The following is a 19,264-nucleotide window of genomic DNA, read 5'->3' on the forward strand; positions in this document are numbered from 1 at the left end:
CACCGGGAGGTTTTCAGGTCCTTCAATGCTTGGCTGAAATAAACCAGCCAAAAACTGCCCCACCTCCTACTGTAATTCATTTTGGAAATGTTAGTATTGATATTTCTGTGTCTAAACATGTTCTAAAACAGTGTACAAAATTAAGATTAACATAAGTACAGATATACAAAATAATTGTTGTATTAGCCATTCAGAACTTTCTGTACAGTCATTAAAAAAGAAATTGTGTTCTTTCCTTCAGGAACTAATTATGCTCATACTATGTATGTATATATTGATGTTATGCTTTATAAAGGGCAACATATCAAATAGCATTTTACTGAGAATTTTGAGTAATTCATATTATTCACTGCCTCACTGAAGTATACAGCTTGACTTCCCTTACATAAACACATTTCAATACATTTTAAGCCTGTTAACTTTACCCTTTGTTTTGGACTGTATAACGAGAGCCAATTAAAGGGGTGGTTCACCTTTAAGTTACATTTTAGTATGTTATAGAATGGCCAGTTCTAAGCAAAATTATTTGCCTTTTTCTTATGTCTCTTTTCAGTTTTCAAATTGGCATCACTGACCCCATCTGTAAAGCTACACATTTATTATTATTGCTGCTTGTTATAACTCCTCTTTCTAGTCAGGCCCTGTCCTATTCAAATAAATGCATGGTTTCTAGAGTAATTTGAACCCTAGCAACCAGATTGCAAAATTATAGTATTAAAGTATCAATCGAACATCATACTAAAAGTTAAACTCTCAAATGTGAACAAGCCCGTTAAGAAACCCAAGCAAACATAGGGATAATAAGAAATTTCAAACCAATATACTTCATAACACTCTGATAGACCTAGTGCCTTGCAAAATCATTTTGACCCATGATAACTTAACTAATTTTACTGAATAAAAATACTAATATTTTAAATTACTAAGCATCAATATTTGTTTTTTTTTCTCACACTTAAAATTAATATTTTGTAAAGCTTTTGTTAGTAAAAACAGCTGTTTTTGTAAGGTACCAGTTTTATACACCGTAATTATGTCCCTTTTTTTAAGGCAGATTTGTTCCAGGTTTTAGGAAAGTTAAATGACCCTGTGCATCTTAATTGTGCCAAAGGTTTTATATGTAGACATGTGTTGCAATAATATAGCAATACAAGTGGAGATACAAGTGACACTAGACATATTCCTCTTTGCTTCAGTGACGTTTCAGTTACGCAGCAACATGCCTCATACTTTCTAAATTTCTTGTAAAAGATTATTGCTTATGGGAGTATGCAATCATCCACCATCCACAGCCTGTTTTCCTTTTAAATAGTATGCATCTCTGTGCAATCGTAAAATATAAAAAGTCTGCAATAACAAAAGTAATGGAAACCCTCCAGTAAAATATATTTTGATATTGATTTCTTGCCTTCTTCTTAAAAGTGCTGCTGTTATTATTAAATTTTTGGATTATGGATAAGAGAGTAATCCAGCTTTACAACTGAAAGTGTTTGTTGATATTTATGTGTTTTAGATTCAAGATTTCAAGTATAGCCAACAAAATGTTTTGTATATCATTACTGGAGCAAAAATAATAAGGCCAGCTCTTGTGTTTTTAAAAAGGTTGTTCACCTTTAAATTAACTTTTCATATGATGTAGAGAATGATATTTTGAGACAATTTGCAAATGGTTTTCATTTATTTAGCTTTTTATTTAGCAGCTCTCCAGTTTGCAGTTTCAACAATCTTGTTGCTAATGTCCATATTACCCTAGCAACCATGCATTGATTTCAATAGGAGTGGGCCTGAATAGTAAGATGAGTTTATTTTTTTAGATGGGGTCAGTGACCCCTGTATTAAGGCTGGAAAGAGTCAGAAGAAGAAGGCAAATAATCAAACAACTATAAAAGATAAATAATGAAGACCAATTGAAAAGTTGTTTAGAATTGGTCATTCTATAACATACTATAAGTTAACTTAAAGGTGAACAACCCCTTTAATGAATATTTTTACATTGCAACCTGAGAAAACAGTTTTTCTTGTCACACATTTTTAACACCTCCTTGGGCTTTGCATATAGTACATACTTGTGAGCTCTTATGGATCTTAATGGAAATCTATACATTTTTTTAGTTTTAATCAGCATTAGTATTAGTTATAGTTGTACTAGGTTGAAAGACAAGCTATCTTTTCCCCCTGACCTGGTGCATTATAGTGCCCTAAGTTTCACTATGGTAGAAGGGCCAAATCAGGTCACTCAAGCGATAGAAGTGTAGAAATCTTGAAGTTTCACCACTCACTATTACTAGTTCAAGCTCAGTGTTCTCCCCAGGCTGTTTGAGCTGGGCGATTTGCCTGGCTATTTTCTCCCACCAGTTGGCTCTGCTCCATCTTCTGTCATTGCGCCCCTAACAGAATTTTGCATATAGAAGCTGGAAGGACTGTGCACTGTTTGCTTTAGTGCATAATTCTGATGTTTGAAAATAACTATTATTTTTAGAGCAGTGGAGAGAGGTGGGCATGTTGTATATATTTTTCCTCAAACCGTATGAATTAATTTTTTTTATTGTAAACTATTACGGACTACAGCCTGGTGTACGTACCATAGAGTTAGTAGTATCATCATTTCCTTAAAGTCAGCTAAAGGCATGTTCTGATGCAATTAGGGTCAAGACAATAGTAAGATAAAGATGCACTGGGCTTTTTTATTTTGTGACATAAATTGTGTAAGTAGTCCACAGAATGCCAGTAACAATCACATTTACATTGAATTCCATTAAAATATACTAATTTGCCCTCTGCACTTTTGTCTAGAAAATACACCTGAATGTTTACTACATAACAAAAATGTCTGAGCAATAATAGCCGAGATATACTTGACAATAATTAAGGGTGTTACAACTTAAATGAACATAATATAGAACCAAAAACCACAATAGGGCTTCATCCCTAAGTCCTATTGTGTTTTTTGGTTTTAGACACCTGAATGTTACCCATCAGTGGCACAACACAGAACTTTATTCAAACAGGTACAAGCCCAGAGTCCTTGCTAAATATACATTTCAGATCTGTGCCACGGACACAATTGCTATACAAATCAAGCCATGTTCATTGCACTCCAGGTTGAGATAACTGCCTGTGGGCCGAATTGCATTGTGGTACATCCATTTGGCGTTGGCACTGATGAGCTAATGAGTCATTTTGCCATTGGGTATTGTATATATTGATCTCAAAGAAATAAGGAATAGATGCATTTATTTTATGTATCTTGTGATTTTTATTTGACATGCATTGAGACATCAGCAATATTTGTTTTGTCCAAAAAGTCTGTGCAGATTTTATTTATTTGATTAACAATAAGGCTACAGTTACACAGGGCTGTTTCTAGTCCTGGTTATAAACACAGGCCGAGAAACAGACGATCGGAAAATGCATGCATTTCCGCACTGAAGCCTCCTTTGTGTGTATGTACACAAGCCAAAGGCTACAACTAAAGTTGGGCATAGACCAAGGCTACTGGCAGTGGTTTCTCCTCCATTGTAAATCGGGTAAAAGGCAGAGAAACCTTATTCGGCCACCCTCTTTCATATGTGTTTGTACTATCAGGACTGTATTCTGCCTGTCACAGGCAAACACAGAGTAGATTTTTGCCACAAAATGGATAATTCCAAAAATTGTGAGTTTTATGGCTGAATTTTGCCATATTATCACTGACAGGCAGATATAAGTTATTAGAAGTTATACAGGCTCTGACCAACATGTTAAAGAGAGAGAGACAAAAGAGGCTATTACGTTAGACATCCATTCATTCCATTCATTCCAGGCTTTGTAGATTATACTCTTAGGTAACTAACTATAATGATTAAAAAAAATATATTTTTCACAGCCTATTTTTTTTTTTTTTTGCCCAGTTTTATTTGTACACAAAACTGTCTCTTTAAATGTTTGCTGGAGTTTATATGATTTGCAATCAAAAGTTGATTGAGGGAAAAGATTCCCATCTAGCTGATAAATTTAGATAGCATCCTACTGGAGAAATAGGTGTCCTGTCGTTGCCTGGTTCCTGGTGATATTGAACCTAACTAAAATGGCTAACCAATAGGCAGAATTAAGCTGGCCATAGACGCAAAGATCCGATCGTACGAATCAACGTACGATTGGACTTTCCCATCTCCCGACCCTCCACTAACCATTCAGATCAAAGTCTTTACCATTCCGATCAAATAGAACAGATCACCCAATGTTCTGCCCCTGACGGCAATCGTACGATACTTATGTCTGACAACACTAGTGACAGTCTCCCTCTGAAAATCGTACGATCGGCAATACACGCAGAGATATTATCGGCAGCCGACAGAAATTTTCTAACCTGTCCGATCGACCAAACGACCGATCTCCGACGGACGAAAAATGTCGGGACTCTCCACAGATGGTCCGAAAATCGTACGAATCCACGATTCGAACGATCGGATCTTTGCGTCTATGGCCAGCTTTAGTGTGAACTTCCTCTTAATAAATTACATATGAATTCTGAACCTTGACACCGCAGTGTAAAATAATTTTTCAAGCGTATAATGTGGGAGACTTACGCCTGCTGCTTGGTGGCCCTTCAGTACAAATCTGTCATACTGTACATATGCCTAGGCATCTTTATGCAGTTGTAATATTTTTTATGCATGTCTTATTTTCAGATTTGGCATTAAAGTGCTGAAACTTGGAGGCATCTGATAGTCCTGCAGTTAGTGGACTGTTCAAGAATTGTGACTTGTTACAGGTAAGGCAAGAAAACCATAATATAATCGTAATTTAAAGCATATTCCTTAGTACTTGTCAACTTGTGCTGCAAGTTGTTTGTTTTTATTCAACTTGTGTAATATTTGTTTATAATAATGACATTTTGTGTCGCACCAAGCCATTCCATTGCTAGAAGTGCTAAAGTTTTAAACTTTGTCCTGAATTATAGGTCTGTATAAAAGAGCCCCCTGCTCATTTCAGTGGACACACATCAAATATTAGTCTGTAAGACTTATCTCCAGCACTGTATTATTAGTGGAGGGTGGATGTAACACTAGCATGAAGTTTGCAATCCTGCCCTCATGATGTATAAGTAAGGTAGTTTTTAGGGGCCAGGGAGTTTTGAGCCTATTGTTAATTTTTGTGGTTCCATAAGCGATTATGCAAGCATATTTTGGCATTTGATTAAAATTACAACACTAACCAGTGCTCTTCTTTGATGAAAATTGCACCAGCTTGGAATATAGTCCTGGTAACCCATGCTAATATTTTTTTTGGCGTTCCAGTGATCACTTGCAGCTGTCCAGGGTCAAGCACATGCATAAGTATAGCAAAATCATGAATAAAATGGGGTACTAGTTGAGTCCCTTTAATATATAAAAAATAAGTCAGAATTTAAGTATGCTTGTCTATATCAAACCGGTTGGATTTTCAGCCCATAAAAGTCAAGTCCTTGCCAGCAAATACATTTATTGTTTTAAAGGGGTAATTCTTAGTATGAAGCATTTATTTTTCACCAACATATTCTACAGTGCTGTACAGTTAAGGGCACATACATGAAACATGTAGATAGATGGTGGTATTCTAGGACAATTTGCAGTTTTAATCCTTATAATTTTTGCAGTTTTTGCCTTCACTTTTTAAATTATTTTTGTTCCAGTTTAGAATTTAGACCGCTATCTAGCAACTATGTCTAGTAGTTTAAAATTCATAGTGAATGGTAAATATGAATCTATAAAATGAAATTAAAAGTAACAATAACTATTGAAATGTAGCCTCACCTCACAAAACTGCATTTAGAATGATGGGTAAAACAATGCAAAATCAATAACAAAAAGAAAAACATTTGAAAAGCTGTGAAGTTTAGGCCAATCTGTAACACTCTGTAACAATCTGTACTTATAGGTGGTGATTTTTATTAAATAAATTGTTGGCTTTATTAGCGTCTTATCAGTATGACTTTACTTCTGAAAGATTCTTTGTGAAGGTCATTTTCTCAGCACTGTGTAGATCCACTTCTGTCTGAGTATAAAAATCAATTGTGGAGAAATTATTCACACTGGAGTGCAGATGTGTGCTGAAGCATTATATCTAGGCAGCACCAAATATGGGATTACATAGATTCAGGGTGTGATTTACCTATGCCAGATCTCAATACCAGTTTAATGAGGTCAAACAACTAAATGCACTCACCACTAATTAACCTGTTTGCTAGGTTTGCAATGTCCTCAGATTTATCACCTACTTAATTGCCCTGCAGCAGTCACCATTGCTGGCAGAAAACTCACAGTGCTGGGAAATTATTTCTGATGTTAGCAGGTATTGTGATGGTGGTCTTCACAGCTTCTGATAAATATAGATAGATAGATAGATAGATAGAGAGACACAAGAGGTCCTCTGCACTCAACCCATTATCAATATATTTAAGATAGAGACATTTTGTGCATACTGCTACTGAAAAATGCCTTTCCCTTAAGCAAAACAGGGATTGTTTGTCCATATATTGCAATATACAGTGGTGTGAAAAACTATTTGCCCCCTTCCGGATTTCTTATTCTTTTGCATGTTTGCAATGTTTCTGATCATCAAACACATTTAACTATTAGTCAAAGATAGTCAAAGATAACACAAGTAAACACAAAATGCAGTTTTTAAATGAGGGTTTTTATTATTTAGGGAGAAAAGAAATCCAAACCTGTGTGAAAAAGTAATTGCCCCCTGAACCTAATAACTGGTTGGGCCACCCTTAGCAGCAATAACTGCAATCAAGCGTTTGCGATAACTTGCAACGAGTCTTTTACAGCGCTCTGGAGGAATTTTGGCCCACTCATCTTTGCAGAATTGTTGTAATTCAGCTTTATTTGAGGGTTTTCTAGCATGAACCGCCTTTTTAAAGTCATGCCACAACATCTCAATTGGATTCAGGACAGGACTTTGACTAGGCCACTCCAAAGTCTTCATTTTGTTTTTCTTCAGCCATTCAGAGGTGGATTTGCTGGTGTGTTTTGGGTCATTGTCCTGCTGCAGCACCCAAGATCGCTTCAGCTTGAGTTGACGAACAGATGGCCAGACATTCTCCTTCAGGATTTTTTGGTAGACAGTAGAATTCATGGTTCCATCTATCACAGCAAGTCTTCCAGGTCCTGAAGCAGCAAAACAACCCCAGACCATCACACTACCACCACCATATTTTACTGTTGGTATGATGTTCTTTTTATGAAATGCTGTGTTCGTTTTACGCCAGATGTAACGGGACGCGCACCTTCCAAAAAGTTCAACTTTTGTCTCGTCGGTCCACAAGGTATTTTCCCAAAAGTCTTGGCAATCATTGAGATGTTTTTTAGCAAAATTGAGACGAGCCTTAATGTTCTTTTTGCTTAAAAGTGGTTTGCGCCTTGGAAATCTGCCATACAGGCCGTTTTTGCCCAGTCTCTTTCTTATGGTGGAGTCGTGAACACTGACCTTAATTGAGGCAAGTGAGGCCTGCAGTTCTTTAGATGTTGTCCTGGGGTCTTTTGTGGCCTCTCGGATGAGTTGTCTCTGCGCTCTTGGGGTAATTTTGGTCGGCCGGCCACTCCTGGGAAGGTTCACCACTGTTCCATGTTTTTGCCTTTGTGGATAATGGCTCTCACTGTGGTTCGCTGGAGTCCCAAAGCTTTAGAAATGGCTTTATAACCTTTGAAATTGAACTCAGGTGTGATAAACCACAGTTGTTATTTTTTAACAAGGGGGGCAATCACTTTTTCACACAGGCCCATGTAGATTTGGAGTTTTTTTTCTCCCTTAATAACGTAAACCTTCATTTAAAAACTGCATTTTGTGTTCAATTATGTTATCTTTGACTAATAGTTAACGGTTTTTGATGAGCAGAAACATTTAAGTGTGACAAACATGCAAAAGAATAAGAAATCAGGAAGGGGGCAAATAGTTTTTCACACCACTGTATTTAAGCTGGCCAACTACGTCAAAGTCATCCCATATTTGGCCAGTCCTACACTCAATTTTCATCTGATTCATTAAGAATTCTATTGTTTCATTATACAATTTACAAAGGGACTAAGTTTTACCTGCAACTTACTAGCTGCTTTCAAAGTAATGTGGCTGTATATTGTGTGTGTGTGTGTGTGTGTGTGTGTGTGTGTATTTCAGTGCAACAGTTCAAAATTACTGTGCTTCATTTTTAGCAGCAAACACATGGTCCTCTCTTGTCATATATTTAGCTAGTATTTTCTGGGTGAAGGGTTGCAGCTGAGAACTACAGTACCAACTGCAAATTTACACTTAATTGCAGTGTAAAGCCCCCTCATTATTCTGTGACAAGTACCAATGATGCATTGACTTCAGTGATAACACACAAATCTGTTCTTGATAATGGCCATTAACTTGCCTGACAGGCTGAAAGCAAGATTACAGGGTTCACTTTCCATTTTTATAAATTTGGGTAATGTGTGTTTGTGAAGACGTCAAGTTGTAATGCTGGGAGGATGTAGAAAACAATCCTTTCAGCTGCTTTTCACTCCCTCAGTGCATCATTATTAGTTATTTGGCACAGGAGGTAGCATTTTTTTAAGAGAACTGCTAAACATGCACACAGACCATTCCCTTTGCCCACAGAGCATTATGTTTGTAGTACCAAAATGTGCAGCTACGTATTATTATTAAGATCAGAGTCAAAATTTAGGGTGCTACTTATACAGAATTTTACCAGCTAACTTGTAAAACTGATTAAATTATTAAAATGCAAGAATATGAAGTCTAGTATTTTAATGCAAAAAAGTGACCACTCTTTATTCTGAGTTATAATTTTTTTTTATTCTCTTTTAGAGGATCTTGTCTGTCACTGACAAAAATGCATTTATGTGTGCTTAACAAAACGCATATAAATGTGATATATGCATTTTACTAGGGCTGCAGCAAATCCAGGATTTAGTTCGGTATTCAGCCTGGATTCAGCCTGGATTCAGCCTGGATTCAGCCTGGATTCAGCCTGGATTCAGCCTGGATTCTGCCTGGATTCTGCCTGGATTCTGCCTGGATTCTGCCTGGATTCTGCCTGGATTCTGCCAGGATTCTGCTAGGATTCTGCCAGGATTCTGCTAGGATTCATCCGAATCCTTAAAATCATGTGACTTTTCCTTACAAGGAAGTAAACTTTTTTTTCTCTTTCCCTCCCTAATTTGCATATGCAAATTAGGGTTCAGTATTCGGCCAAATCTTTCTCAAAGGATTCCAAAATAGTGGATTTGGTGCATCCTTAATGTTTACGTGTTTAGCATGCTTTTAGAAATACCCCTTTGTTAGAGTTCTTAGTCATTGTTTTGATGGAAACACAGTACTGCAGTAAGGTATGTTACTAAGTGTGTTTGTACCTCAGGAGTATAATTATTTGTATACTACATTTCCTATAATGATTTAGAACTGTAGTAATTTAAGGTTTGTGAGAATGGTGCTTTCTAGAAATCATATGTATAAAAAAGTTCCCACTTTGGATATGTGAATGATTTGTATAGAAAATAAGAGCAATAAAAAGTTTTGTTTTGTTTTTTATTTTTAACTGTGTATGAATATGTATCAACAAGTAAGTGGTTAAAAGTCTGGAATTTGTCTCTCTTGGGAAATGCAATGAATGTTTCACATATCCTACATTTGGCTGGTCCCTCAGAGTAAGTGTTTATCACTGAAGTTTTTTCAATGAGATAAAACAGACCATACTAAAACAATATATATAGAAAATGTAACATATGGAAACCAGATGTCTGGCAGCTAACTGAGCTAAAAGGAATTCTGAGAGTATATTAAATTGTATAGTATTACAGTTTCTGGAAGTTGCCTTACAATTTAGTATTATAACAGCAAGGAGACTAAAAAAATCCATCTGTAGTGTTTTTCTATGCCTGGTTATACATAGAAACCTTGATATTGTGTGCATGTATGTGTATAAAATATATGTAATGTAGAGAAACAGCCACCCTGCGTTTAAAGTATAAGTACAGAGGTCACAGAGGAGTAACATGTCCATATAAAGGTTTAGTGCCGCAAACTGGTTGCATGCAGTGTCTGCCTGGCTAAACATTTGGCCTATTTAATAGCTATTCCCAAACTCTATGAGAACAAAGAGGCTAAATAGATGGAATAATAGATTATAGTATGTAAAAGAAAGAGACTAGGAGAATAGAGGTTGAGTGAGGAGAAGAAGAATAATAGTACTGAGGGTGGACCCCTGGTCTATGATTAATTGGTGGGCCAAGGTCAAAGGTTTTTGGGTGGGCCCCTGGTGTCCCAGTCCGACGCTGGTTGCATGGAACCTCATAGGCCACAGTAAACAGAATGAAAAGGGCTTAAAGCGGCCATAACCAATTGTAATTTGACCCATTTCATAGTTTTGTGAATGGTAGCCCCACATTTTCCAAACTGAAAGTCCAGTTAGCCAGTGTGCCCCCAATCAAACTTGGGTTGGTGTACAAACTGCAAGGTGGATGATTGGGCTAGAGTTATTTTATGTGAAATTCAGAAATGCTTCTATAAAATCTATTTTGAATTGCAGCACTGAGTGTATTTAAAGGAATTGTTCAGTATAAAAATAAAAACTGGTTAAATGTATAGCCTGTGCAAAATAGAAAATGTTTCTGATATAGTTAGTTAGCCAAAAATGTAATGTGTAAAGGCTGGAGTGACTGGATGTCTAACATAATAGGCAGAACACTACTTCCTGCTTTGCAGCTCTACTGGTTTTGACTGATTGGTTACCAGGCAGTAACCAATCAGTGACTTGAGGGGGGGGCACATGGGTCATAACCATTTGCTTTTGAATCTGCACGCTCAGGATCAATTGCTAACTCAATGAACAGTTATGCCCCATGTGGGCCCCCTTATAGTCGCTGGCTAACTCCGAGTTAGAGAGCTGCAAAGCAGGAAGTAGTGTTATTATGTTAGACATCAAGTCACTCCAGCCTTTATACATTACATTTTTGGCTAACTAACTATATTAGAAACATTTTTATTTTGCACAGCCTATCTATTCACCCAGTTTTTATTTTTACACTGAACTGTTCCTTCAAAGCAGACACATTGGGGCAAATTTACTGAAGGGTGAATTTTCGTTTCGGAAAACTTTGCCATACTTCACGCAACTTTGTCAGGCATTATTTTCCAGCAAATATGTGTATTTATCAAAATGTTTTGTCTCCGCAAAAGAAATTTGGTGTACTTTTGCAAGCAATTATTCGTCAGCGAATTTTCTCTAGCATTACTTTATTCCTAGGGAAACTTTATGCATATGTCAATTTAAAGGAACAGTAACGTCAAAAAATAAGTGTTTTAAAGTAATGAAAATATAATGCAGTGTTGCCCTGCACTGGTAAAACTGCTGTGTTTGTTTCAGAAACACTACTATTGTTTATATAAATAAGCTTCTGTGTAGCAATGGGGGCAGCCATTCAAAGGAGAAAAGGCTCAAGTTACACGGCAGATAGCAGATAAGCTCTGTCTGTCTAATGGTGTTTTCTGTTATCCATTAGTTAACCTGTGCCATATAGCCATTTTTCAATTTCCGCCATTGCTCCACAGCAGCTTGTTTATATGAACTATAGTAGCGTTTCTGAAGCAAACAGATCAGTTTTACCAGAGCAGGGCAACAGTACAAGATATTCTCATTACTTTAAAACACTTAAATTTTTTGGTGTTACTGTTCCTTTAAAAATGCCTGGTATATAAAGGTCATATTTATGTATTTATTAGTGATGGTGAATTTGCTGCAGGTGGCCACTTATTAAATATGTCCAAGCAAATTAAAGATAAAAGAGATCCTCTATTTTCTTAGACATAAGCTCACCCTAAAACAAATGTGGCATGAGCTTCAAATTGTAAATAACATATTTTACATTTACAACTTGTAAACGTAATCCCACATTTAAAATATGAAAAAATGCCACAGTTGTATTTTTTTTACGTCTTTTTTTGGAATACACTGACATAATAATGTTGACTTCATCTTATCAATTCTCCAGGCAGAACCTGGCAAAATAGACTGTGGCGTAAAGGGTAACGAATAGAAACTTTCACACTTTGATAAATTTGCAGATTAACGGTTACTCACCTGAGCAAAAATTTGGTTTGGTTAAAAGGAGTCTGAGATGGCTTTCAATGAGGCTTCTGGATAATAGGTTTACAGATAACTGATCCCATACCTGTAATTAAAATAATGGAAATATGTACAGAGTTTACTCCAAAAGGAATGTATGTAACAGCAGCATGTTTTTATCACATTTATTGTCTCATACTCAATGTAAGTTGTGGACCATTGCAGCATTTAAATATATCATTATATAGTGGATTTTCAGTTCTGAATTTAGGAAAGTAGTTAGTGCTTATTCTGCCTTTATATAATATAATGCAGTGTTTTTCAGAGTCTGTTAATCGGGGGCGCTCTGCCAATGAGGCGAGTTGAGGCACTCGCTTCAGACGGCAGCGCCCCCCTGGTTGCCAGGGGCGGCAAAAATGCCGCTCCTGGTAACTTAGAGCCGAATTTCTGGTTTTCAACCCAGAAATTCGGGTCTTCTAGTGCAGAGAGCGCAATTGCGCTCTCTGCACTAGCGACGTGGACCCGTCCGGCGCTGAAGGTGAGAGACGGGGGGTGGCAAAAACTAAGGCCTCGGGAGGCAAATTGGGCTGGATCGCCCCTGCTGTTAATCATTCACCTCGGCAGTTGCCCCCGGCCATGGCAAATTTGCACAACATACACACAAGGGTCACTTCTATCTGTCTGTGTGTTTTTGCAGTGTTAGAGGAAATTGGAGTACATATATGCATGTAGTTAATGAACTGTTCATATTTGCTGCTGCTTCATTTTCCCCCCATAATACCTGGAATGTTAATTTTTCCTTTTGCAGAATGCTTTCCTTGGGGAACTTCCCTATACATTCAATGGAATAAAAAAAGGTGCTAGACTGGATTTTAACACATCCTATCACAACCCCACACTGTTTATAATTAAGAACAAAGGATACTGAGCTGTCGAGGCTGAGAAAATATGACTTGAATTTCAAATAAGCTACGATTTTAGCAGCATGTAAAGAAGACACACTGTAGTTTAGTGCCACAACTGAAAAAAGCCATGCCGTTACTATTTTTTTCCTTCATGAAATCAAACTGATCACATTTTAAAGCATTATAACAAAAAAGGATCTGAAGTGGTGCATTGTGGCGTTTGCCAACCCCGCCAAGCAACTGCATTTTTAATGGAGAATGAAAGTCACAATCACTGTGCGAGCCCAGGGTTCCTCTTCAGTGAGCACCCCTGAGCTTTTCTCTTCTTCTTTCTTCACTATCCTGTGGGGGTTTTTAGAGGAAAATATTCGGTGTGCAGCACCTCCTTGATATGGACACATTCCTATGATTTTTATAGGAACATGTCGTATCACTTTAATTGCAATTCCTCCCATTGCAGTCTGTAGACTAAGACCAGTGGTTAATCCTCATGTATTGATAAATGTTCACAAGTTATCAAAACTTTACATACGGCATAGCCCCAAAATCCTGGCCAGAAACATCAGGTGACTGTTAAATCTTCAGCAACAGTATCACCTAATGGTTTCCAGATGCTGTAGCTGTGTGTTTCTGAAAAGGAGCTGCCATCCACAGCAAGTTTACTTCTTCAGGTTCAACAACTGTGTGGTCATAAAATAGACAGAAATATATGATCTATTGTTTTTAGCATTTATAACTGCAAAATTGTGTCTAAATTTACTACATTTAGAAAGTGGACATCCTAAGCTCCACCATTGTAATTTGAATGACATGATGGTGTGATCCTCTACCTGTAATGAGAACTGAAGTCAAAGGTTAAACAATTAGCATTTGAAAACAACTGTCATTATGAAAGTTTTAAATATTTATTACTACAGAGTCTTAATGATAGATATTAAACCTGACCTAGTGTTTTCTTTGGCGTAAATGTGGGAAGGCCTTGTCTGAGACAAAAAGCACACACCCTGTTGAGTGATGGGACATTCTGAGCTGCTACTTTTCTAGAGGAACTCCCAGGAGATGATTTGTACTGTGCTAAAAAATGTGTTCAGAATTAAGGAAATTCACAGCCCATTGTTTTTAAGGTTTTGTACAAGTAACGTTCAGCTAATAGTTAGCTTGAAATGTTTAAAAACTCCTAGGCTGGGGATAGAGAATTGTAGTTTATTCTTAACTTTTGTTTGAGAGTCCAGTCTCACTATGAACCGGTTAAAAGCCGGTTATTGGCTCCCAACAGAATTGGAGACTGGGAAGCATGAATGTTTTTCCTGTAGTCTGCTCCAAGGTTTTGCTGTGAAACATTCATGTCTCTGGTTGCATTGTATGCAAAAAGAATTCTCCACCCAAAACTAGTTGTGATACATATGGTTCACATTGTGGAGGCTGGTATTCTCCAGCAGCCAGCCCTCTCTATCGTACAACTTTCTTTTTTTTCCCCACAACAGGGCTATATGATTGCAGTCCTATCATTGTTTGTAGGAAAGCTTATGTTATGTCTTGATAGTGTTTACTTTATTTCTTTTTTTCAACCCTTGCTGTTTCTCCAGGACATGCACATGGATATAAATGAAGAAGGTATGTGTTATTGATTTTCTAACGCTAACAAAACAACCTTGATCAGTGAGTAATGGGACACCCATTTCCCAGCAGCTTACTTCTTTATCCATGGACCAGGGGCATAACTAGAGAGGAAGCAGACCCTACGACCGCAGGGGGGTACAGGGGGCCCCATGAGGCCCTAATTAATGAGCAATTTCAACATATATTGGTAAAATAGGACAGCCTCTGGATATGTTGGGGGCCTTAAAATTAATTTGCTTTGGTGCCCAGTAACATATAGTTACACCACTGCCATGGACAGTTGTTTGTGCTTGGGGCGCCTCACTATTTCTGAACTGGGGTAGAGGAAAAGGTAATAGTGATGCTATTTTATTCTTACTGTTCTCTTACAATAAGATTTTCTAGGTTGGAGTTCACTGCTCCTTTTCCTCCCTCCCTCCCTCCATACTGTAATGAATCACATGCGCTCAGTTCAGCAAAATAGTTGTCTGATTTCGGGAATTTTTTTTGTCTTGTGCTGTGCCTGGCACTGCCAAGAAACACAGAGGCTTTTGTGACCCACAAATTGCAGTGTAAGCCTACCTTATCCTGTTATTGGTTGCAGCCAAATTCACTACAATGGAGTTCCTTGGACAGTACATGTGAAATACACTCTACAACTAGTATCTGTATGCACTGTTTGTATATCCTTACAGCCATGTTATATTTAATATTAATATTTATATAATGGTGTTCGCTGCAGTTGCTGACCCATAGGGACTAGCTAACTTACAGTGAAACTGGCCTAGTAAAATAAATGTTGTGCTGTTTTACACACAGTGTACAGCTTCCTGGATAGAAAGTGAGCAACATATATTTTACTTGACAAGGGGACTCCTCAATTGACCCTTCGCCTTCAGCCTTCCCATTGAACCCTATTGTTACATACCGCAATGAAACACCAGGAGCCAGAAATGGTGTAAAATGGCCACAGCATTTATTAACATTTCATCAAATAAATAGGACCTTGCAAGCCTCACCCCAAGGCAATATTCAAAGCCAGAATTTCATATGGGATCCTTACTATGCTCTGCCGCTCCTCACTTGAGATCAGCACTATGTCATTATATCCACCACTGAGTATTAGGCTGCCTCTACCTACAGAGAGGATGGCCCCAAACTCTGCTATGAGCAGGAGCTGCATCTCCCACCATGAGAGAAGTTCAGCAGCCCTGCTGCCGCTCCTAAATGTGCAGTGTGTTGATGATAAGGAAATCCAAGCAGGCTGTCACCTAGCACAAGCAGTAGTAGTGTTTGTATCAATCAACCCACTGTGCAGTCACAGGAGAGTACCTCCTTTCTTCCTCTTCTAAATTTACCTGTGCAGTATTCTGGCAAGGTCCTACTGCTGCTGTGACAAATAAAAACTTAAAATGTATTATCAAATATCCACTGTTTCAGAAGATAAGGAAGTGAACTGCTTCTTCCCCTGACATCATATCCCTGCCTTTCCCACCGCCTGGCTTTTACCTGCCTTAACTCATTCCTTCTCACCCAATCACAGCTGCATCTGATTCTGCCAATCTTTAAATATAAACCAGTGTAATTTGGCTGCTTGTAATTTGGATCCCTTTTCATGCAGCCCCTGCATGTATAGCTCCAGGGCTTTCCTTTATGCTCTATAAGGGAGTATGTATTTTGTTAGTTTACATAAGTTGCACATTGAAGTCACATTTTGAGAGACTAAAATATTACCATGTAACTAGAAACTTAGCAAAGCGTGATGAGAATGATGTATATTTTTTTGTAAATCATTGTTAAATATAAGTTCTGTATAGATATAATCTGCTTAAAGGGGAACTCCGGCTTCCAAACCAAAATTTGATAAAGAGGCCCACATAACACAGAAACCCCTTATATAGATACATCACAGTTACCTGTTTCTTCAAGAAGTATGAATAAATGCAATTTTCTATGCTGCAATCCAGCTATTTAACAGTTAATCTCTTTCTGCATCATTGGAAACAGCCAGTATTTCATGTCTAAAAGGCAACTAAGGTCTTCATTTCCAGCCACTGTCAAGTGTGGAATGTGCACATCTTAAGCAGTATATAAGCAGTGTACATACCTCCTGCCTCCTCCTAAGTCACTAGTTACCGATGGTGCATACCTAGTGAAGGTGAAATGCCAAACTGTCCTTACATGTTTGCCACACTAAGATGGAGAAGAGCTAAATGTGGCAGCTAGGAATGAGTGATTTTATTTTAATTCTATATTATTTACAATGGACCTTTAGTTGTTTGTTACAAATTGGCACACTTCTTGGAAATGAGCTGCATTTAACTAAATCCTACTGTTTTTTTTTTTATGGTAAGCATAATCTGTTGCTTTGTGTCGGGATATACAAACATTGACATTATGAGAATAGTGGTGTAGCAGCTGTGATTGCATATTTTCAGCAGTCATAACTATTAATCAAAATAAAATGTCATAACATAAATATACTTTATTTGAACATAAATAACTTGAAAGATACAGAGATGGTTCCATTTGTAAATATTTCCTCTTATTCAACATTATGTTTAATGTATTTGGGATATGTAAACATGAAGTCTTGTATAGTATGAATAATTAAATGTTTGTAGTTTTTATAGGTGAATTGTGTGTTTCTTCATTCAGATAGATTGAAAATGTGATCTTTCTAAACTATACTGTAGGCTTTAGTAGAAGGTGCTAGACTGCTTACAGATGCCAAGAGAAGTCTAATACTTGAACACCTGCTCCTTCATTCTTTCTGGGCCTCAAGCACTTTCACCTATTGCAACATTGCTTTTAACCAAAACAACTGAAGTATTTCATTTCATTATCAAACTCCCACCAATTCTACAAATGCAAGTTATTATGAACTATTTTGGGGGTCCTTTAACATTATGATGGGCTCACTAGGGTGAAGGTAAACAGAAAGCATAGTAGTTAGGACTAGTGTATAACATTCAACCTGGCCTAATATTCAAAATAATCTGCAGAGTCTTGTGCTGATAGGGCTATCTGATTTTAGATGATTTTACTGCTTACTATAGCATTTTCTTGTTACACTGTTAGAGAAATGGTAGTATCCTCCAAGTTGCATGCATTTTGTTTGACTCATCGGAATACTATTGTTCCAATTGGACATTCTCTGCTATTGGGAAAACACTGCACTGTGGGGGAAAAAAGTTGCACTGCATTTTTGCTTGTAACTGTGCCCTTATATCTTACAAAAATACTACACAATATTCTGTCCCTACAGTGCATAGTGTGGCCTCACTGGGTCCCAGATTGCGCTGGAAGGTCAAGGACACACATTTTTGCTGCAGAGGCCTAAATTGATTGGAAAATGTTATACCTCACCTTCCACTGACACTCTAAATAGGTTAGGGGCAAAATAGGTGTGCAAAAAGCACTGTTTGCATTTTGACTTGTCAGAGCTGGGGCAAATGCACCATTGTATGTCCAAATCAGTACTCCGTATGTATGACCAGTTTAAAGTGGACCTGTCACCCAGACACACAAATCTGTATAATAAAAGTCCTGTTCAAATTAAACATGAAATCCAATTAAAATTTTTTATTAAAGTATTCATAGCTGTTGTAAACTCGTTTAAAAATAGCTGTCAATCAAATATTGTCAAATATTGTCAGACAATTACTTTCACCTTCCATTCAGCACTTCCTAGATATCACTGCTCTCCACACATTCCTCCGTTCTCTTCACTGTTTAATCGTGTAACCAGGGTATGGGAATGGACATCAGGTCATTCTGGTGCACAGACAAGATTTTGAGATGATGCAAGGCTTTCTTTAATAAGTGTCCACAAAATGTCTCCTACTTGCTTGCTTATAATTATGAATTCACAGACTGAAGGAAACAAGATTCAAATAATGTATATTGTCTAATTAAAGTTCATTTTGCTTGACTAATGTGATAAAATAGGATTTTGAAAAACAATTTCAGATGAGGCTAGGTTTGTATAAACCACATTTCCACACAGAGAAATCGGTGCCTCCAATAACTTGTTGCCTAGTTTATAAAGGTAGAATTTCACTATTAAAGAATGACACTTATTGGATGGAAAGTGACAGACACTGCACATACGCCGCCATATGCAAGAACGAAATATGAACTTTTTAAAAATTAAGCGTATTGCTTACTATGCTTTCAACTTGCTCTAGACATTTTGTCTATATTCTTTTGGCGCGGTTGGTAACAAATTGTTATCTTTATCAAAATCTAAGGCTGCCACTGACTAATTCATGGTTTTGCTAAACATGAATTAACATTTCTGTGTCCAATAGCTGTCATGTGACTTGTCATATTATGTAAAATTACATTTTAATGTAGAGTGTACTGTAAAGGTAAGAATTTCATGAACTGGGAATAAATTAAATACTTAAAAAAACAGAAAAGGAAATGAAAATTCTTCCTTTGTTCAATATTATCATAATTGATAACTGTTCCAGAATGGAAAGGAATGCAATTAATGCTTTATAAAGATGTGTTAAAAAGCTATTTTTTATATTAATGAAACATTTGTAAACGCTAAACAAAGGTTTATTCCCATATTTAATGCCCATTCATTTACCCCAGGCAGACAGATGTGCTTTGCATGCATTTGTTTTAACAGAATAAGGAATTATTACTAATATCATCTTGTGTAACATTTAATTAC

The 19,264-nt window shown here is 37.1% G+C and overlaps 1 protein-coding gene across 9 annotated transcripts in view; it reads left to right on the forward strand.

Moving 5' to 3' along the window:
* plxnb2.L (plexin B2 L homeolog) overlaps positions 1-19,264 on the forward strand; it is a 115,984-nt gene that overhangs the window by 23,643 nt on the left and 73,077 nt on the right. For 6 of the 9 annotated variants that reach the window (XM_018252597.2, XM_018252603.2, XM_018252604.2 and 3 more), the window contains one exon: positions 4,671-4,753. The gene's annotated coding sequence lies outside the window, so the exon portion shown is untranslated. Of the gene's footprint in view, positions 1-4,670; positions 4,754-14,564; positions 14,593-19,264 lie in introns of all 9 variants that reach the window. The other 3 variants (XM_041586424.1, XM_018252602.2, XM_018252600.2) reach the window with 1 other exon arrangement.

This window comes from Xenopus laevis, chromosome 3L (assembly GCF_017654675.1).
Source record: "Xenopus laevis strain J_2021 chromosome 3L, Xenopus_laevis_v10.1, whole genome shotgun sequence".
Classification (NCBI taxonomy): domain Eukaryota; kingdom Metazoa; phylum Chordata; class Amphibia; order Anura; family Pipidae; genus Xenopus; species Xenopus laevis.